Source organism: Emydura macquarii, unplaced genomic scaffold (genome assembly GCF_026122565.2).
Source record: "Emydura macquarii macquarii isolate MOO-44397 ecotype Brisbane River unplaced genomic scaffold, CSIRO-AGI_Emac_v2 contig_3477, whole genome shotgun sequence".
Taxonomy (NCBI): Eukaryota; Metazoa; Chordata; order Testudines; family Chelidae; genus Emydura; species Emydura macquarii.
Window position 1 is genome coordinate 9,476,097 of NW_027133614.1, and position 20,217 is coordinate 9,496,313.

General features: G+C 38.9%; 1 long non-coding RNA gene across 1 annotated transcript in view; it reads left to right on the plus strand.

The window, feature by feature from the left end:
- The first annotated feature begins 1,431 nt into the window (after positions 1–1,431).
- Positions 1,432–20,217, plus strand: part of LOC137144737 (uncharacterized) — a 52,622-nt gene continuing 33,836 nt past the window's right edge. Inside the window, exon 1 of the long non-coding RNA XR_010917471.1 lies at positions 1,432–1,525. This is a non-coding gene — a long non-coding RNA (uncharacterized lncRNA). The remainder of the gene's footprint in view (positions 1,526–20,217) is intronic.

The window sequence follows — 20,217 nt, forward strand, 5'->3', positions numbered from 1 at the left end:
AGGAGGCAGGAAAAGGGGAAACATAGTAAATTCACACATTGGAATATTTGCTGAAAGCAAGGACAAAATGATGTGCTCACAAATTAACCAAATTAACTGATATTTTGAAGCATATCTGTAGGTAGTTTTCTTCAATTGCTGCTCAGTTTGTCAACTGCAGGAACTGCAGCTGGATGTGACTATGGAACTAGTGCTTTAACAGTGTTCCCTGTAGCTAATACAACCTAAACAGGTAGACAACTGCATTCTGCTCTGGCTATAGTTTGAGTGGTCTCCATGCACCCTCATGTAGAATGCATGACGGCAATCTAAACTAGATTAAGCAAAAAAAAGCATATTCACAAATATATAAATCTAAAGCTCCAAATAAAAACATGTGAACTGAAGAGAACATATTTAATTAAAATGGACATGAAAATGAGCTGTGCTAGACTTTATAAAACTCTTGCTCTGTTGGATCTTGTTGTTCCTTAAATGAGATTCTTCGTGCATGCAAAAATATAATGCTGCAAACAGGGTGAACAGACATAGTAGATCCCCACAAAGTCAGATTCCCTATTCACTTCTTCCACAAGGCATATTTTGTGAAATGTGTAATACACACAGTACAATGAAAGTGTAAACTTAATATTCCTGTTTGATGTAAAAAAGCATTGCCTAGAACTTTTATTATTAAATACACTGAATTTATCACAGCTTGTTTTGAAAACTTGGATCAATGTGAATTTCATTGAAAAACTAATATAAAAGTTCTCATTAATCTCTCATCAGGGGAGGAGGAGGAGGGACCTACAAAAGTATTTGAAGTCTCCCATGGCTTTTCAAGTCATTTTTATTAAATCTAATCTTTCCTGCATACAGACTCCATTTCACGCATTCAAAATCATTTTTAAAGCTGATTTTGCTGTTACCCTGTCTCTTCTTAAGTCTATGAAAGTTCTGTATATCGTTTTAGATAACTGATATTACCATCTATTGTGATGTCAGATATTTTGTTAAATACTTGCCTGCCCAATTTCAGTTTTTATTTAAACCTTTGAGTACAAAAATATCTTAAACCATTTCCTATGCCTGCACACCAAAAAAAAAAAAAAAAAGGTTGAATATTTAAAAAAGAAAAGTTATGATTGTTCATATGTATGAGTTTTGCATACTCTTCTCAAACAGATTTATTTTGGAAAGTGACTATGTAAAATGCATCTTGGGATTCTACATTCATTTAGTGTTTCTCAATGACTTGCAGAAGAAATTGACACATCATGGGATCTGAGAACTAAGGTGGGTTCACCAGGAATAATAAAAGCTTTCAGGCCAAATTCTGCTCTCCATTACACCTGTGCAACAAAGGGGGATCTACAGGTGTAACTGATTAAAAATTCAGCTTGCACCCTCTTAGCTGTGTTGACTAAGAGTCAGCAGATATCTCTGAACATTCATGAGGTGAAGATCTGCTGCACAAAAAGCTGCCACTCCTCCACAGTCAATCCTCAGGCTGGAACTTCATTTTATAGAACTAATGTGACTGGTAAGTTGAAAAAGAAATAGCTATCAAGAGAAAGACCCTGCTTGTGTATTAACAACAATAATGGTACATATGGAAGTAGTGAATGGATACAAATTCCTAGTGTTCCATGTAACCCACGTATGTTTTTGGTTCTGCAAATCAATCCGTTTTCATTTATCAGCTTTCCAAAGATATTGTTTGTTTTTTTTCTTCCCATTCATTTTTTCCCCTTTTTCCCTGTAAGGAATCTGAATAAGGTGTTTGTTTGTTAAGTTGGTTGGTTGTGTTTTTCAGTTGTGCAACAGAATTTTTTTTTTTAACCTGGGTTTCAACTTCCATTAAACGCTTGCTCACTTTTATAAGTTGTTTTGCAAAACTCTCTGCTGATCATTTTCTTTCATGGAACCTGTCTTTCTGTTGTCCTACAACATTTCCTATTGGTCCAAAACAAACCACAATTTTTTTTTCTTCCAGTTCATATTTTGATCTTTGCCAAAGGATATGTACTTAATCTTCACAGACAAGCATGCAACATTTTGGCCTCTTTGCAAGAAACACAAGAAATTAAAGAACCAGTCTTGCTAATTCCAAACTTGTATCTCCTTTCCTCAAAGGAACAAGAGGAATTGAGATTGTGATGAGAGGAAAATGCCTCAAGCTCTCCTGATCACCTTCATGAGAATCAAACTGATTACAATCTCATGAAAAGAGACGAAAAACCAGAAGCTCAGTGTAAAACATTGTGGCATTAGTAACTTGTTTGTTTTTCTCATTGGTCTCACATTAAAGAGCAACTGTGAATTGTTCTATGGCTGGTGGAAAACAACAGTTTTATTTGGTTCTAATTTTGAAGTTCTGGTATTTGTTTACACCTAATGCAGAATGAAAACAATATTTTTTTTTGTGAAAATTTTTAAAACATGAGAGAGCCACCCCAGAATAACCTAGGGAGTTACCTTGCCTAGTTCTGACCAAGGATGTAACTTGAGTTTCTGACATCCTAGGTGGGTGCCCTAACCATTAGGATTTTCTTTCTTTCGTGCTTCACTTCACTGAAATACCATCCTGGAGATGAGAAACTTTCAAAACTTTTTATCATCAAAACCAATATGCTCCCACAAAACATTTGTCTTGACAAAATAGCATTTTCTGTTGGAAATGGAGAGGAGAGTTTCCTTGAACATTTTCTTGATCAGCTCTAGCCATAAATGCTTTTGAGTAAATTTGTCGTGTAAGACTTTGATTGGAATAGATTTAATCTGCAAAGCTAGAATGGGTTTTGCAGTGGTTTTTGTCAATAAACTGCACTCTTTTCACGACCAGACTGATAATGAAACCAATAGAGTACAAGAAATTAGTGTGAGAGAGAACAAGAAAACAGTAGCAAATTTGCATTATTCAACTAAGTTACATTCAGCCTACATAAAGAAATTTGTTGGTTTGGTTACCTTTGTACTGATGGATGAAACATGCCATGATGATGATGATCTTATCCTTCTCCAGCAATCAGAAGAATTATATCCAGTTCTACTGAAGCAAAACTCAGATGGGGCTTTGATGGAAAATGGGATAATTTTCACTAACTTTTCCTCTCTAGCCTTCAGACTTCAAATCCTCTTTAAGTTCACAAGTGAATGAATCTGCTAGTTTCATTAATGTTTCTAATCCTCTCTGTCAAATGGTGGTGTGGTTTTATGCTAAAATTGGTTTTCTGCTGAGAAGCACAGGAGCTGCAACTGATTGAGACTGGGATAACTATGTGGAATTTTGTGGTACTTGTTCCCACATGATCCTGGGCTCAAGTAAGTCATTTTGATGGCATTCTTTTAAAACTTTGATTCACACTTTTTTTTTTTGTTTTGTTTAAAATGTCAGATGAAGGTTGCGTGTGTCCCCAAAAGATTCTTTGATAACAGTCTGAGGGAAGCTCTGAGCAGGAACAGAAAAAAGAGTGAAGATGAAGTGGAGAACAGGGTCTTTCAGACCTCATCCATTTTTAAAGATGAGCTTGAATTGATGTGTATCATAACCCTTATAGCATATTTCCTAATTACTGTGAATGTGCAGTAGACGTACCAAAGTAATATGAAAATAGTTGGGTAAGTGGTGTCTTCTACTGGAAGCAGGGTGTATAGGAAATCTCATAAGAATATACCGAGAACATGATGGTTCCAGTTCAGTTTTGCAGACCAAGCTTAGGAAATTTGGATAGTAGAGAAACTTTTGATCTCTCTTTCAGCTCCTGGATACTGACCTGACCAGATCCCAACTTTGAACTTTTTGACACTAATTATGAGGCTAAGACTCCAACTGTCAAAGGATTGTTAAGAGTTTCTGTACAAAATAATGTTCCTCAGCCATTGGGTTAGAATATTTCATGCCTCAAATATATTCCTTTTTAATATTTAACTTTAGCCTTCGGAAAACTAGATATCCAATTCTACCAAGTAAACTCCCCATTCACAGTTTCTGCACTCATTACAATTGGGTAACACAGCAGATATGAAGAAGAAAGTTAGACTTTCCATTCAAAACAACAAAAGGCAGATTAATAGCAATATCAGTGGTGGTGAACCAGAGACCATCTTCCTAAATGTACTGTATGCAGACAAGGGAAATGGATCAGTAAGAGTAAAGACAAAAGGGCACATCAAAGAAGTAAGAAAAGTGATGTTTTCATGCCACTCATGAAAATAATGAAGGTGAGAGCTTGGGAGCACAGTGATTAGAATTCTGCCTCTGAATGCCACCAAGCTGTGCCCTCCCCCGACACACACTTGTCAATAATGTGTGCTGTATAACTACAATACAATATATTGCAGTGCAAGCAACTCCCACTGCTATTACTTTTTCAGTGGGGTTGAATAAAGAGTGAGACTTTTTGACATCAATGAGTTTTCTATGATCTCCTTCCCCCCCCCCTTCTCCTCCCCCGCAGTGTAATATTTTTCTGCCTTGCTGGTATGTGAGGGTGAAAGAGAATTGAAGGGGCACTAGGGTGAGCTGAAACAATTTTCACAGTGCTACAATTAACATGATTTCCACCCTTTTCTAGTTCACTATGAAAGTTCGCCTTCTCATGTTCTACATTTTTTTTATGTCAATGGGGAATTTCACACAGACTAGTCTTGTATGCACTACATTCTTATATTTTCTAGTTAGTTATAGTGGTAGGTTAGTAACAGTAGGGTCAGACACAGAAGTTGGTGTTGCTACAGGATTATTATGGAGGACTTCTTAGGCTAGATTTGATTGAACAGAATGAATATTGTGGTATTAATGGCATGGTTTTGGAGTAAGAATATCATTACTACTGCATGTGCTTTCAGTGATGGTTCTGTCCCCCTACAGCTAACATCTGAATCTGAATGCAAACATCACTATGCTTGTGAATGTCGTTTTCAACTGAAAGCTTTAGCAAGGATGTTGAGAGGAGCTGTAGGTGGACAAGGAGGGGAGGAAATGAATGATGCTTCTCTTCTATATGAATGCTGAGGCTTTGAGATGAGGCTTTCTATACAGAGAAATAGTAATTCTTTTCAAACAGGTCGCCTCTCTCTCCTACATTCAATGCAGTTGTAAAATGTACATCAAAATGATTAAATCCATTGTACGCCAATTTCTATCTAGATATATTTTAGTTAAATGTGAGTTTAAATCTACACCTGCTGATGGCTTCCCATCTTTTTGCCTTGCTGTATAGTCTGTTGTCTCACTGAAATGAACAGTCAGACAGCAGTTTAGAGAAACAGTGTCATCAGCAGATAGAAACCCTCCATTTTCAGTGTGTGGGATTCTGACTGAATGTGTCTTTTAGGCTGCCAGTAATTTTGAGATCCCTAAAACATTAGGAAAACTACATTTTTTGCCACAGGCTTGGTGCTTCTGAAATCCCTATCCACTTCCTGGTAAACTAACTGATCTTGGAGCAAAGGTATCATCAGAGTAAGCAACTAAAATCTCTTCCTCAGCTCCATGGGTATCTTGGTAATGAGGAGAGGATTTTTCTTTCAGTACTTTAGAAATCAGCTAAGGCCAGAGGAGGTATTGCAGGATTCGTGAGCTCCACTAAGCCTGTGGCATTGTTTTGGGAGAGTGGTGGACAGACTTTCAGGAAGACCAGGAATGTGCCCTGTGGCTATTGCTGTAGGCAGGAATGTGGAAGAGAAAATATGAGGGAAAAATGGAAGCCACACTACGAAACGTTTAACTCAAAATCCAGTTGCTCTATAGAGTTAATGTTTTTTAAGGCCAGAAGGGATCTAATCTGGTCTCCATAGGACACAGAATTTCCAGGAATTCCTGCATCAAGCCTATAACATGTAGTTGAGCTAGAGCATACCTTTTAGAAAAATCATCCAATTTTTATTTATAGCCTTCAAATGATAGAGAAACCACTGCGTCCCTAGGTAAATTATATCAGTGGTTAATTACCCTCACTGTTTAAAAAACAAAAGTCTTATTTCTAGTTTGAATTTGTTTGGCTAGAAGCTGAAGCTATTGTACTGTCTTAGACCTTTGCTAGACCCTCTACTATCAAAAACCCTCTACTAAGAAATCTTTTTCCCACAAGGGTATTTATAGATCAAGTCACATCTTAACTTGCTTTTGGATAATCTAAATAGACTGAGCTTCTTAAGTGTATGTGTTAAAAACAAAACAAACAAACAAACAAAAAAAGTGGGTCAGGTCTCAAATCCTTTCTTGTAGATCTCTTCTGTACCATTTCCAATTCCAGGCTGTCGTCACACTTTTTTGAAACCATGGACACCACAAGTAAAATCAATCATTCCCATTATTGTCTCACTAGTGCTCTGTATCAGTATAATGCTATCTCCCTACTATTACTCAATATTTCCAAGTACAACCAAGGACTGCATTATCTTTCTTAGCCACCACATCACAATGTGAGCTGATGCTCAGATTGTTGGCTACCATAACCACTGAATCCTTGTCAGTCACCTGTCTTCCAAAATAAAGCCCCCATGTTGTAGGTGTCATCTATAGTCTTTGTTCCTAGGTGTGTATCCTTGCATTTGGCTGTATTCAAATGTATGTTGGCCAAGTGAGGCCAATTTACCAAGCTATCCAGATAGCTGTGTAGAACTGACTTATGTTCATCATTATTTATTGCTGCACCATTTTTGTGACCTAATATTTCAAGTCATTCTGTAGTCATTTCAGGGTTTTTTTGCTTCAGAAATGTATGTCTAAAATGATGTAAGACTGACCTGAAGGGGAGGCTATGGGCCCTTCCTATCAAATGGCCTTCTGGACGTTCTCTCTTCTGTCACATATTTAGAAATAAAAATGTTAAATCTTTACCCTGATGTTTCCTCATGATATGAGTGTATAGAACCCCATTCCTAATGTTCCTCTTTTCTTTTCCTCTTTCTCTTTTCTTTCCCTCTCTCCCTGGTAATAAGAAGAGGGGCTGCTGAGGTCAAGAGGCTCTTCATATATGAACTTAGTCCATCTCAAAGAAAACACTACAAGGAAGAAATGTGTGGGAGGAACTGAAAAGAATGTTTCTATTTGCTGGGGGTTTTTTTTGTTTAGTGGCAGTGTTTACTTTTAAATAAAAAGTAGTTGACACAAAAACAATTAATCTGTCCTAGAATTTGTGCTTGGCAAGGATTTGATGCAAAACAAACCAGGCACCATAACTTATAAAAAGTAGAGTTCTTTAGATGGAATGCAGCTACAGACTTCTCTTACTTAGCACTCTTCCAGGGCACCTACTAAGGAAAGCTGGATCAGACTGGAGTGTGGCATTTGAAAGAAGAAAGACCAAATAATGGATGCCAAAGACAGAAGTAGCCTTATCAGCCCAGAGTTCTCTTTAAAGAGTCAGACCAAACTATGAGTTTCTAGGTAAAATGACAAGGTCCATTTTCAGGTCAATTGCTCCCACACCTTTGGAATGACAGATGTGGCAATGAGAATATTGTACTGTATTTGAAAACAACTTATATTTCTAATCTGTCCAAGATTTTCAGACAAGTTAGGCTTGTAAGTGTGGGATTGTCAAAAGAGCCTAAGGAAGCTGAACATTGAAACTGAGCATTTAACTCCCATAAGCACCTTTGAAAATCTCAGTGACCAGATTCTCAAAAGTGCTGAGCACCCAGACGCTTCAATTTATTCCCACATTGCTTAAACTAGGGGCAGTGAGCTGGCATTTTTCCACATCATTCAGCCCTACCATCTTGCCCCTACTACCTTCCTCCTAAACACAAAGGCAGAGAAGAGAATTCCTTCACACTAATTATATTTCTGGTCTGTACAGCTCAAGGTGGTGCCTCTGTTCAAGAAATTTAAAGGTCAATACTCGCAAATTCAGTTTTATGGAAACTACAGAAACATCAGAGTAGCTTGAGTGAGGGCGGGAGGTTTTTTCTCCAACTTTTGTTCAACAAAAATAACTATCACATTTTGCAACTTGTTTTTGTTGCAACCATAAAATAACGGGAACCATTCTGCAGATAGAAGTCATTATATCAAATTGTACTTTATTACTTCATATTCGATCTGGCTGTACATCTTTAGGAGACTTCTACAATTGAGAAAATGAATGAAAAACATGGATAAACACTAATTTTTTCTGTCTCATGTTAAGGGCCCTCTCTAGTTCTATATTCTATGTTGCAATAATATTCCATTTTATACTGCAGCTGCATGGCAGAAGTTACTTTGAATTCTTACGGTCCAATATTTCTCTCATAATTGGACTGCTTGCTAACACTGTATAGATTTTTCTTTTAGAAATTACTTTTTTTAAAAACTAAGCAACAGCATCATGCACACAGGGCATCTATATTGATCATCGTGTTGTAGCAAAATGCAGTATATTTATATGTTAATAAATTGAAAAGCACTTTCTATGCCACTGTTGAACAGAGTTGTGGCTCCAACTCTTGTTTCCTTCAGTTAAATGTCTTGAAGTTAGGAGTGCTCAGGCTAAATTTTTTTTTTCCTGCCTCAGATCAGTGATGGTTCTTTCTCTATAACCACCATGAAAATGCCTGTGCCACCTTTGCTAAAATTTTCATGCTTTCATCTCCCCTCACCATGACCTTTTGAAATGGAAAAGACAAACAATGTTAGGAAGAGGAAATATTTAACACCAACAAAAAAGTGAGCAGTCAATGAGATCTCAATTTTATAAACCCTCTGAAAACACTTGTTTTAGTTGCATCTTAGTAGTGAGCCCTATTATTCTCTGCAACTCTATTATAAAATACGATGAGTATATCCTGAATTATCTATTGTTGTATGTAGTTTACTATCCAATTACCTTTTATATAATGTTAGTGTAAATTGCTCAGAGGTTCACTTGTCTGAAATATGATTCTATTATTTATATATTGCTCCTAATTCTCTGCATCATCATTAATTGGCAGGAGACCTAAAACTCCTACAAGACATACTCATGTTGGTTGAGTACGGAGACTTTTTAGCAGTCGGATGTCTGACAGTTTTTGTTAATGAAAACATTGACAAGAACAAAGGAAGTTCTTGCCCTAGAGTAAAACTTTAAAAAATCTCTAATTCCTTTTTTTCCTTTTATTCCCCCCCCCCCCCGCCTCCCCACAAAGAATTAAGGAGGATAAATTAAAAAAAAATTGGGTGGCAGAGAAGGGATTTCATTTGCTAGGAATTAGTTTTCTAAAAATTCAGATCCCGTCTTTTCAAACTTGTCTGAGGTCCCTATTCTCCAAAAACTTTACCTGCCCTTTAGCTGCCAAGTCAGCCAAGTTGCTGTGCAGTGCTTCTATCCCTGGAGGAAGTCTGCTTTTCTATCTAAGCAATAAGACATTTGGCTACAAGCACTGCTCTGGTTGTCTCATTGAAAGCTAATGGGACATAGGTTCGTTAGGCATTCAAAAACTGTTAGCCCTAGACTAAATCTTACAGAATCCTCCAGAAGACTCCATGGCTTTTGTCATCCATTTGGGTTCACATGGAGCATCACTGACTTCAGTGGAGCTCTGTTGGGATGTTGACTATCAACGGCAAGATCAGAGCCAAAGAGAGTTCTGTTGTTTCCCAACACTATTTCACTTAAGTCTAGTTCCCTCATAAGGTAAAAATACTTGGACAGTTGTTTGATGTTCTGTCTGGATTGTTTACCACTGCACTAATTTCAAAAGGATTGTTCTCAATATGTTTTAAGGGTCTTAGGTCAAATTAATATGTTAATTATAAAGTTCAATAGTTTCAGCAGAAGTCATAATTTATTAACTAGCTCTCAATAGGTTTCCATTAATTTAATCAAAATATATTTTCAGTTAACAAAAACAATTGATTTTTGTACACTACCTCTAATGCTTGAGCTAGAGTTACCTTGTCATTGGTAAAGATAGTATAGATGTTAGATCAGTGCATTTCTGTAAGGCATTCCAGTGTTACATGAAGATTCTTTTGATTAATCTATTGATTTGGGATAAGGGTTAATTATTTTTCTTTTTTATTGTCTCACCACCTGTCCAGCTTGCTTTATTTTCTAATTTTCTTTTTCTTAGGAAGTTTCCAGCATAACTTCTTCCATAAAGCACTTTTTAACTATTTGAATGCTGTATGTACAGTAGTTTTATCCTCAACTGCAAATGATTCATTTACAGAAACTTTTCCACTTGGTAATGATTATTTAATTTTTCCTTGAAAGTGAGGCTTAATTGATTGTAAATAGAAACTACTTAATGTATATTTCACTACAAATACTTATTCGCTAATTTTCTAAAAAGATTGCACATGGCATGAAAGCAGTTGCCAATTTCATTTTAATTTTCCATAGCAAACAATCTTTGCACAATTGCAGCTATGGCTTTCTGAATAGTTTAAAAGTAAAAATAGCTAATATATTTTTGCCAGTTTTAGAAAAAGCCAAATATAGCTCCTCTTCTAAATGGCATAATTCTACCAATTTTTCATGATCTGTACGTGAAAGCAGTTTACACCTGTGAAAATACAATGGTTTTGTGTCTGCTCTGAAAACTGAAGATTACTGAACAAAAAAGCACATGCCACTAGAGCTAATAGAAAAATATTTTTCTAATGAAAAAAATGAATGAAAAGTTTCTATTTTTTTAAATTTTCATGGAAAATATCTAAATGAAATCAATTTAGTTTTGTTCTACTTTGATTCAAAGCCATTTTGTTTTTCAGTTTGGTAAACTAACATTTTCCAACACTTTTTCAGTTTTCCAAAACCAAACCAAATTGGAGTCTCTTGATTTCTTGCCTCAGTTTGATTGAAATGGAAAAGTTCAAAAATCTAAATGAAACAAATGTAATATTTTTTTTTCATTTTGTGATCACTTAGATATTTCCCAATAACTTTTATTCTGAATATTTCAATTTCACATCACTTTGACAAATAATTTTTCACTGCGAAAATTCTGTATCAAAATATTTTAGCTAGCTCTACTTGCCACATGGGAAGATTTGGTGCAGCAGTAAGGGAAATTGTGATGGGTGGTTGGCACCCCCCCCCCCCCCCCAACTAACTCAATGCAGGGAAGGAGTTAATTGCCTTTAAAAGAAAGCCGGGAAGAGGAATTGTCCCACCCTCAAAAGGCTGATCAGCCTGCCATTTAAAGGAGGAGGTCTGCAACTGGGCTCATCCTAGGAGCATTTGTACATACTTAAGCAGAAAATGAAGGCTGCCTGAGGCTAGTTATTACTGACTATGGAGTGGGGAAGTTTCTAATCTGACTCTGTTTAAAGAATCAGTGGGGAATGAGTTGAAGGACTTTGATTTAGGCTTGCTATAGGGAGCTCAAAGAGGGACCAGTGAAGAAATGTGTGTATTTTTGCCTTTGTTTATTTTTAATTTTGTTTCAAAACCCTGAGATGATGGTGGGGAATGAACAAATTAGCATGGCCTAAGTGGACAGTGGTGCTGTAGGATGGTGCCACAAGGAGGTTTGGGTTTATTTTGTCTGGAAAGCAAAACGCAAGCAAGCCACAAAGACTGTGCATTCCCCTTTGCACAAAAAAATGAGTACAGAAACTGACCTGCAGTTAGAAAACAAAAGGCTTGTGAGGACTTGGGTTCCTTGTTGCTTACTGGGACTCCAGGATGGGAGCGTCTCTTAAACTCCATTGTATTAATATGAGAGATTGTCATGGAAATATACGGGCAGATCATTCTCTCCCATGGATAAACTTATAGAAAGTAGCAGAGAGGCAATTCCAGATCTACAGAGGCAGGAGTCAACTGGCACAGGCCACGCTGCCTTTTTGTCTGCATAGCTCCATTGTCTTCAGTGGGAGGTGTTGGGTGCTCAGCACTCTTGAAAAACAGGTAGGTGCTAATATGATATTAGGGGCCAATAACTTGAAAATTTGGAATCATATTGCCCCTGGGGGATACTTTGCTTGCTAGAGATAAGTGCACTGTGTTGTATGTGTGCTCTTACGGGCAAATCATGTATTCCTAAAAAAAGTGTTTAAAATTCAATCTGACGGGTTTAGCTCTTTTACGGAACATGGCACTGGAATGATAAAACAGTATATATGGGTAGTATTGTCAGAGCTATCAATTATTACTTGAGGTGTGTTTTGTGCCTAATGTTACAATATAGATTAGTGCAGTGTTCCATCAAACCTGGACTAATTTCATTCTTCACAATCTGTCTTGATGTAAGCATAATTGCCGCCAAATAGCAACCAGTTATTCAGATATCTATAACTGCTTATAAACCCTGGCGCTAAGGAATCCAGAAACTAAAGGGTTTTTTTAGGAGAACAGAAGCATAAAATTGTTTGTTCTAATGGAAAAAGTAGCAGGTGTGGGAATGGGCAGCAGTCATTTGTCAACATAAGAAAACCATAATGGTGGCATCAAGAAGAAAATTATGCTAATGCAAAAGTCATGCCTCATGATACTATCATTAGTTGTCTGTTACATGAATGATAATGAAAATTACATCACTTTGTGAATTTTTAGATTACTTTAAATCTGGGCTTTCTACATTACATGTCTGCTTCCCACTTGACAGACTTTCAGACCTTTCCAACAGGTCCACAGGTTTAGTGTGTGTGTGTGTGTGTGTGTGTGTGTGTGTGTGTGTGTGTAACATGATATACTAGCCTAAAACCAATCTTTAAAATTTTGGCATTTCTTACCTCAATTATGGAAGTATAGATGGGCTTCTGGAAAGCAATCCCATTGGATACATTCCTGGAGAATTTCCCCCTATTTGTTCAGGTAGGGAACTGAGATTGCCCCCTCAAAAGGTCCGGCCCATGGTTTCTGTGGATATGAGTCCCTGCACCATCCCTGCCCATTTCCTTCATCTCACAGATTGCCTAACCATAGACAGCCCTCCATGAGAGCTAAGGGAAGGTGAAACTTTGCCACAGCCATGAATAACACCTCTCCCTTCCACTCCATCCCTTCTTCATGTGGAGGGCTGCGTTCCATGCACCAAGTATCTGCCCCGTGCCTGGATTTTGAGGCACTAAAAAGGAAAGGTGTCTTCTAATTTCCTGCATAAAAGGGTTAACGTTTCCATAGTCTTAGTCCTTAATCTTCAAGTGATCAAAAACGGTGCTGTACCTAAAACAGTTTTAAGATAAGAGGGTCGTCCTTTTAACCCAGGGCCAGATTGTGAACCCTTTATTTACAGTCACTCACCCAAGTATCATGTGACTACTTGGCTGAATGAGTATACCCATATGAGAGAGTAACGTATTCATGATATGGCCTGTACTAGACACACTTTAAAAAACTGATTTAGTTTACAGCTTGCTGCAGTTCCGTATGGTAGTGTCTATAACTCTGACCAACTGTTCACAAAATGGATAGAACAGAAGCAGACAAGATCCAGTGAAGAACAACAAAAATTATTAGGGGCTTGAAAATACTTCCATATGAGAAATCATCAGGAGTTAAGTGTGGTTAAGGGAACTAATAAATAAGCTGCATATGATAGAAACGTGGCACAATGTAATGTCACTTTATATATTTTTATTTATTTTTTTATTGCTGCCAAATGGTACAAAACAGATTTTAAAATATTTTAAACTTTGAAAATACAATACATAGTGTTTGGGTCTTCATGTATATAACTCATACAAAATGCAGTAAGTTTTTGATCTTTCATTTGGATAAAAGAATGAGAACAGAATCAGGAATAAGTTGTTTGTTGGGTCATTACCTTTGTGGTTTTGCTTTCTTTTGTTCCTTTGTAGGATAGGGGTGTAGAAAGGGTTGGTTATATCTGCTTAGAGACCAGGTATTGTAATTCTGGCTGAGCATGGTACATCACATAAATAAAACTGTATGTGTATTAACATGATGATTAGTATGGGCCAAATCCTGCTGCCTGTTGCTTTGGCACTGAATGTAATTAAAACTTTGCCTGAGCAAGCACTACAGGTTTAGGTCCAATACTACAGTGAGATGGCCACAGAGTAAAATAGAAAACACTTGCCCAAGAAGTAATTCATTCCTGTTATGCCCCAGGAGCATAATTTATGTATTGTCTAATATGGGTAATTTATGGTATTCCTCTTGACAAAATAACACCGTATGAGAAAAATATAGTCATAATGCTTGCCCTCCAGGTAACTGATTGTCTGTTACTACTTTATGCTATCTTTTAATGTAAAGAACTAAAATGCAGCATCAAAATTTATAACACAAATTATGACTGAAAAGATGATCACTTTTGTTTTGTTATACTTGCTTTTGTTAGGATTGAAAGACAAAGGTAAAGGCTCTCATAACTGTCCTTTCTTTTAAAAAAAGCAAAAAACCAAAAAACAAACAAACAAACAAAAAACAACCCAAGACCAAATGAAATGTTAATATGTTTAATTCCATTTTTTTAAAAATAGATCCGTTTCAAAATAAATGAGATGATGTAACTTGTATACCGTTAAGTGTGCCTAAAAGTATTTGAACATGGAAGGGAGTCTTAAACTGCAGTAACTTGCACATCAAGGGACAGGAAGGTGTAAATTAAAACTTGTATTGCTTTTTTAAACTACTCTCTCCTGGCCCCTTGGTATGTAAATTACACCATCTTAGCCTCAGCCTCCTTAAAATTCTGTGAAATTCTCCTGCTGTCAGTCACACTCACTTGCCCATTGCCAATCCACTTACCCATTACCTCTGAATTAGATCCCTTGTCAGAGTCCCATGTGCCAATCATTTCTGGCCAAATATGGAGAAGAGTAAATGTGGCTATATTTCACTCTGGCTGGTAAATTATAATGGGATTTAAATCTATCCATCAGGTGAGATTCACATCATATTTTACCTACATGTCACTTTTTGAATGCAGTGTTGCTGTTTGTCTCCAACAATCCACAGTAAAATGTGTGCATAATGTTGCATTCAATCTTTGTGTGTACACATAAAAGGGCGTGTCAGGAGGTTGAGGGTAAAAAGAAAAATTCCATTTGCTGCAACATGTTCTCTTGGTCAGCAGGACATGGTTAGAAGTAAGAACAAAGAATTTCCACCAACAAGGCCTAGGGAGTTGCCTTCATGAAACAGGAAGAAGCAGAGACTAAGGTCTTGTCTATACTATAGTTTTGTTGACAAAAGTCTGTTTTCGTTGACAAAACAGTGGAGGTTTACACCCTGAAATGCTGCTCCTGCTGATATAACTCCCTTTTACACCAACAAAATAAAACCACATGGACAAGCAGCATAGAGCTTTTTGCGACATAGTTAGAGCAATGCAATATCAGTGTAGACCCTGTACTTGGTTTTGTCACCCTAATTGGCCTCTAGGAGGTGTCCCACAATGCCCATCATGACCACGCTGGTCAGCAGTTTGAACTCTCCTGCCTCGAAGGTACATAGGTATATTCCTCTATCCTGTTTAAAGGCCCAGGAATTTTTGAGATTCCTCTTCCTATTTGCTTGGTGTGCACAGCTCACACAACATCTTGTCAGCCAACCATGCCAGCTTTATGCACCAGATGCTCTCCTGCACGGAGCACACCAGAGCTGCTGGATCTACTGAGTACATGGGGAGAGGAGTCTGTGCCGTCGCAGCTTCACATCAGCCATAGGAATTTCAATATGTATGAGCTAATTGCAAGCGTCATGCACAAGAGGGAGACACAGCAGTGTCCTGCTAAAATGAAGGAGCTGAGGCAGGAATGTCAGAAGGCAAGGGAGGCCAACAGTCGTTCTGGGGCAGTGCTGAAGACATGCCACTTCTATAAGTAGCTATACACCCACTTCCACCGCCCAGACACCATGGATACTTTGGGGGGATTGGAGGCAGCAGCCAGTAGACTCAACCCAGATGAGGAAGTGGTGGACAAGGAAGTGGTGCAGAATGACTATGTGATGCACACAGCAGGGTCGGCTGGTGGCATGGTGAATCAAGAACTTTTTCCACGCCCAAGGGGTCTAGCCAGTCCCAGCACTCCAGCTCTGGCATGCAGGATGCAGGAGAGATCCATAGAGATCTCTAGGAAACTTTCCTGTAGGTATTCTGCAATCTTCTGCTGAAGATTCCTTGGGAGAGCTGCATTTTTTTTCTCCCACTGCTGTAGGAAACTTTGCTGTGCCACCCAGAAATTATTTCTGCAGGGACCAGAGCAGAGTGCACACGAGCAGCATACAGAGCTGATCTGAAGCCATATGTATGCAGGAGATGCACCCTGGCATCCTGGGTTACCCTTAGAAGTGAGATATCAGGTTTGATTACCCTAGCCTGTGGGGGGGAAAGTTACCAACATTCAGAAGCCACCCTTTATCCCTCCTTGTCCATTCCCTTTTGCCAGCCTTTCCCATTCCCCATGACCCCACCATATTTGGGACTTGCACTGAGTGGCATGTTGGCCAAGGGACAGTGAGAAATAGGTGGGTGTAACTTTTGTGATTCATGACTGTGAGCACACTCACCCCAATGCTGTCTCTATTCATTCTTTTACTTTGCCTTCTGAGAATGTGCCTTTGAAGACCCACTCCTCCACACCAGCGGAGCGCCATCTTTAGATAAGTTGCAAGCCCAGAAGGAATAAGAAGAATGTGTGTCAAAGTGCTGTAGCAAACAGATGCAGCACATAGTGAAACAAGAGTGTGGAGGGAAACAATCAACGAGAGACTCAGGCTGGATAGCCAGGAAAGTACACAGGCGCAGGAATGAATGATAAAGCTCCAGGAGGGCCGGACAGAAATTTTGAAGTCCCTCATTAACCTTCAATCTGAGTACATCTGTGCCAGACTGCCCCTCCAGCCACTACAGAACTCCGTTCCATGCCATCTACAAACCCCTTCACAGAATTCCTTGCGTGTTCCCGGTCCATCACAGTAATCTGTGCACTCCATGCCTAGGAACTGGTTTCCCAATGAAAGCTGGCTGTAAGACCCCTAACCACGAGACTATTCTTCTTTGTCATGTCCCCTGTTTGACCAAAAGTTTGCATTTTGTGCTGATGTTAAACTTGTCTTTCAAAAATACAAACATTTAATTTCAAATACATACATATATCTTTCAGTGCTAATATTGAAACACAGTGGCTATAGGTAGGAATATTTGTTTCTTGCAATTAATGTTCAGGAAGAAAGCACTACAGGTAATTCAAGGCAGCAAGTAAACATTGCCTGGCCCAGTGCATCACGTAAAGATATTACTGGGAATCATGAAAATGCTCCTTCAAAGCCTCCCTGATTAGAATAGCCTCCTGCTGTGCACCTCTAATTGCCTTGTACTGGCTGCTCAAAATCAGCAGCCGGCTGCTCAGCCTCAATGGTCCACCTCAGGGGAAAATTTTCCCCTTTCAATTCGCAAATATTATGGAGAGTGCGCAGCAGGCAGCAATGATCATGGGAATATTTTCCTCATTGAGGTCTAACAAACCAAGAAGACTGTGCCAGCGCCATTTTAATAAGCCAAAGGCACATTCAATGTCTGTTGTTGAAGCATTCCTTCCTGCTGTCTAAGTTCCTAGTGTAAGGCTTCCTGAGTCACAGGAAAAGGGGTAGGCGGGGTCTCCAAGGATTTCTATGGGCATTTCCACATCTCCCATTGGAATCTTCTGGCCTGGAAAGAGAGTCCCATTGTGAAGCTTTCTTATACCGTCCACAGTTCTGAAAGATGTGCGCATCATGCACCTTGCCTGACCACCCTGCACTGATGTCAGTGATCCACCAGCACCTTCAAGACCATGGAGAAGTAGCCCTTTCGGTTGATGTACTCTGTCACAAAATGATTCGGGGCCAAAATTGGACTATGCATTCCATCTATCGCCCCACTGCAGTTAGGGAATCCCATTGCCTTGAAGCCATCAGTTATTTCCTGCACATTATCAAGAGTCACAGTCCTTCGTAACAGGAGGTGTTAATGGCTCTGCACACTTGCATCACAGCAACCCCCAGAGTAGACTTTCCAATTCCAAATTGATTCATGGCTGACTGATAGCAGTGCGGCATTGCCAGCTTCCATACAGAGATTGCCACTCGCTTTTCCCCACTGAGGGCAGCTCTCATTCTGGTGTCCTCACTCCCAGTGCTGGGGCAAGCTCCACACACAGTTCCAGGAAGGGGGATTTATGCATCCAAAAGTTCTGCAGCCACTGCTCATCATCCCAGCCATGCATCATGATACGATCCCACCACTCAGTGCTTATTTCCCATATCCAGTACCAACAGTTCACCAAGGCAAGCTGTTGCATGAATATCAGCAGCAATCTCGAATTATCTGTCTCCAGGGCAGACAGCAGGGCAGGCATCACTGATTCACTCTGTCTTGCAGCTCCTGAAATACTGCAGGACTAGCCAGGTTGTGTTCATAATGCTCATCACCGCAAGAGTCAGCCATTCAGGATCCATGCTGTCAGGCAGAGAGGGCGGGTACACACTTTACAGGGGCTGTTGGAAAAATGGTGCAAAATGAAGTCTGAAGCCCATGGAATGATGGGATGGAAAGAACTGCATCACAGTACGGTGAGCATGTCTCCATGATGCCCTGCGATCAATCCCCAGAGTTTCCAGTGGCAGGGGGTGGCGAACTGTATGGTGGGATAGCTACCCACAATGCGACATTGTCAATGTGCTCAGCTGACAAAAGGAGCAGTGTGGGGCATGCTCAACGGAAATTGTTTAAGTGATTTATGATAGTCTACATAACTTAAGTTGACTTACATCAGGTCTACACTACAGAGTTAAGCCTAAAACTGATTAAACAGAAATGGTGTGTGATTTACCAGGAGGAATCCCTTATGCTGCAGTGTTGGATGCGTGGTTTGTTTTTTTACTACTGGATGTTTTGGTACTTCAAAAGAAACAAGCCAAGAGGATTCTGGTTGCTATAACTAGAAGGCTTTGGGCCCAAAGGCATGAAAATTGCAGTTGTATGAAAGAGGGAACAGACTGCAATTGAAAGTTACCAGCTTCTAAAGGGGGTGGAGCGGGAACAGAGGCAAAGGAAAGAAAAGGTTAAACTATGACTTGGCTGGAGAAGCTCAGTCCAAATGCCGCAGCAAGACTTTATGGTCATCATTGCAGCCAACCACAACTTCATAGGAGTAAGTAGGGATAGAACTCAAGTTAGTCTGTTGGTAGACTTCAATGATGAGCTGAGGGAGAATCTTTCATAGCTGTTTCAGTATCAGTTGTTATGAACCATTCTCAGACAGATCTGAAAACCAATCTAGCAGAAGTCAATGATATGCCCTTATACCTGTATGGTATCCACTGTATGCCTTGGTCTTGTGATCCTTGTCTGTCAATAGCTCAGCTGCTCAATAATGTTTAAAAAACGAGTTGACTATCTGGTATCATTTTTTATTATGGGATCTGGGGATTGTCTTGAGGAAAGGTGACACACTCTGTAGATCGATAAATTCTAGGAAGGCTAATGTTAGTTAATATTAATTAATTAAAAATTTAGGACTTGCTAGATGGTGAGTTAGTGGATGGCAAGCTGGATGTAAACCTATAGAGCATCAGGGTGCTGTTCACTAACTGTCAACCTTGCTGCCATGCCCTAAGCTTCCTAGTGCATACTGGCCTCTTCCTATTTCATTATACTTTGATTTATTGTTTAGAAAAGCATTTTATGCTAGAGTCTGGCTTTGAAACGTGCTTTACCTGAAACTGTCAATATAATTCTTCTTTAATTTTTTCTACAGAATATCCATTTACTTTTATTTTCATCACAGCAGAAGTAGTGATATGAACTATATTTTAGAGACATCAATTTCACAGCCATATAATTGCAAAGGAGCACAGAAATGAAAAATTCTCAAAATCTCACCCCAGAAATGCGTGTGTGTGATGCAACAGTTTCTCTCTTTTCTGTTCTACAAAATCCAACCCTGTTAAGGTCAGATGAATAACCTTAACACTTTGAAAACTCCATATTTGTTTGTTTAATTATAGTTTGGCAATCTTAATGCTGTTAGTTATCGGTACTCAAATATTTTATGTGATCAAGGCATTCACATTAGACTCTATATTTCTCCTCAAAATTTCTCTCTTGTTTTGTCCTTACCGATTGCTTTTGTCTGATTTTTGGCCTTTGTATTTTTGTTCTCCTTTAGTGAATCCTGTCCCTCTCCTGAAGCCACACCATCAGCTGGTGCAAAGTGGCACAGTTCCATTGAAGTAACTAGGGGTATGATGAGTTACATTGGCTAGCTGGTGCCCATGCTAATATATATTCGTTCCAGACAGCATATTCAGGCGAAATTAGGTTCAGAACATGCATTTCACCAAACCACTGAATGTCGAC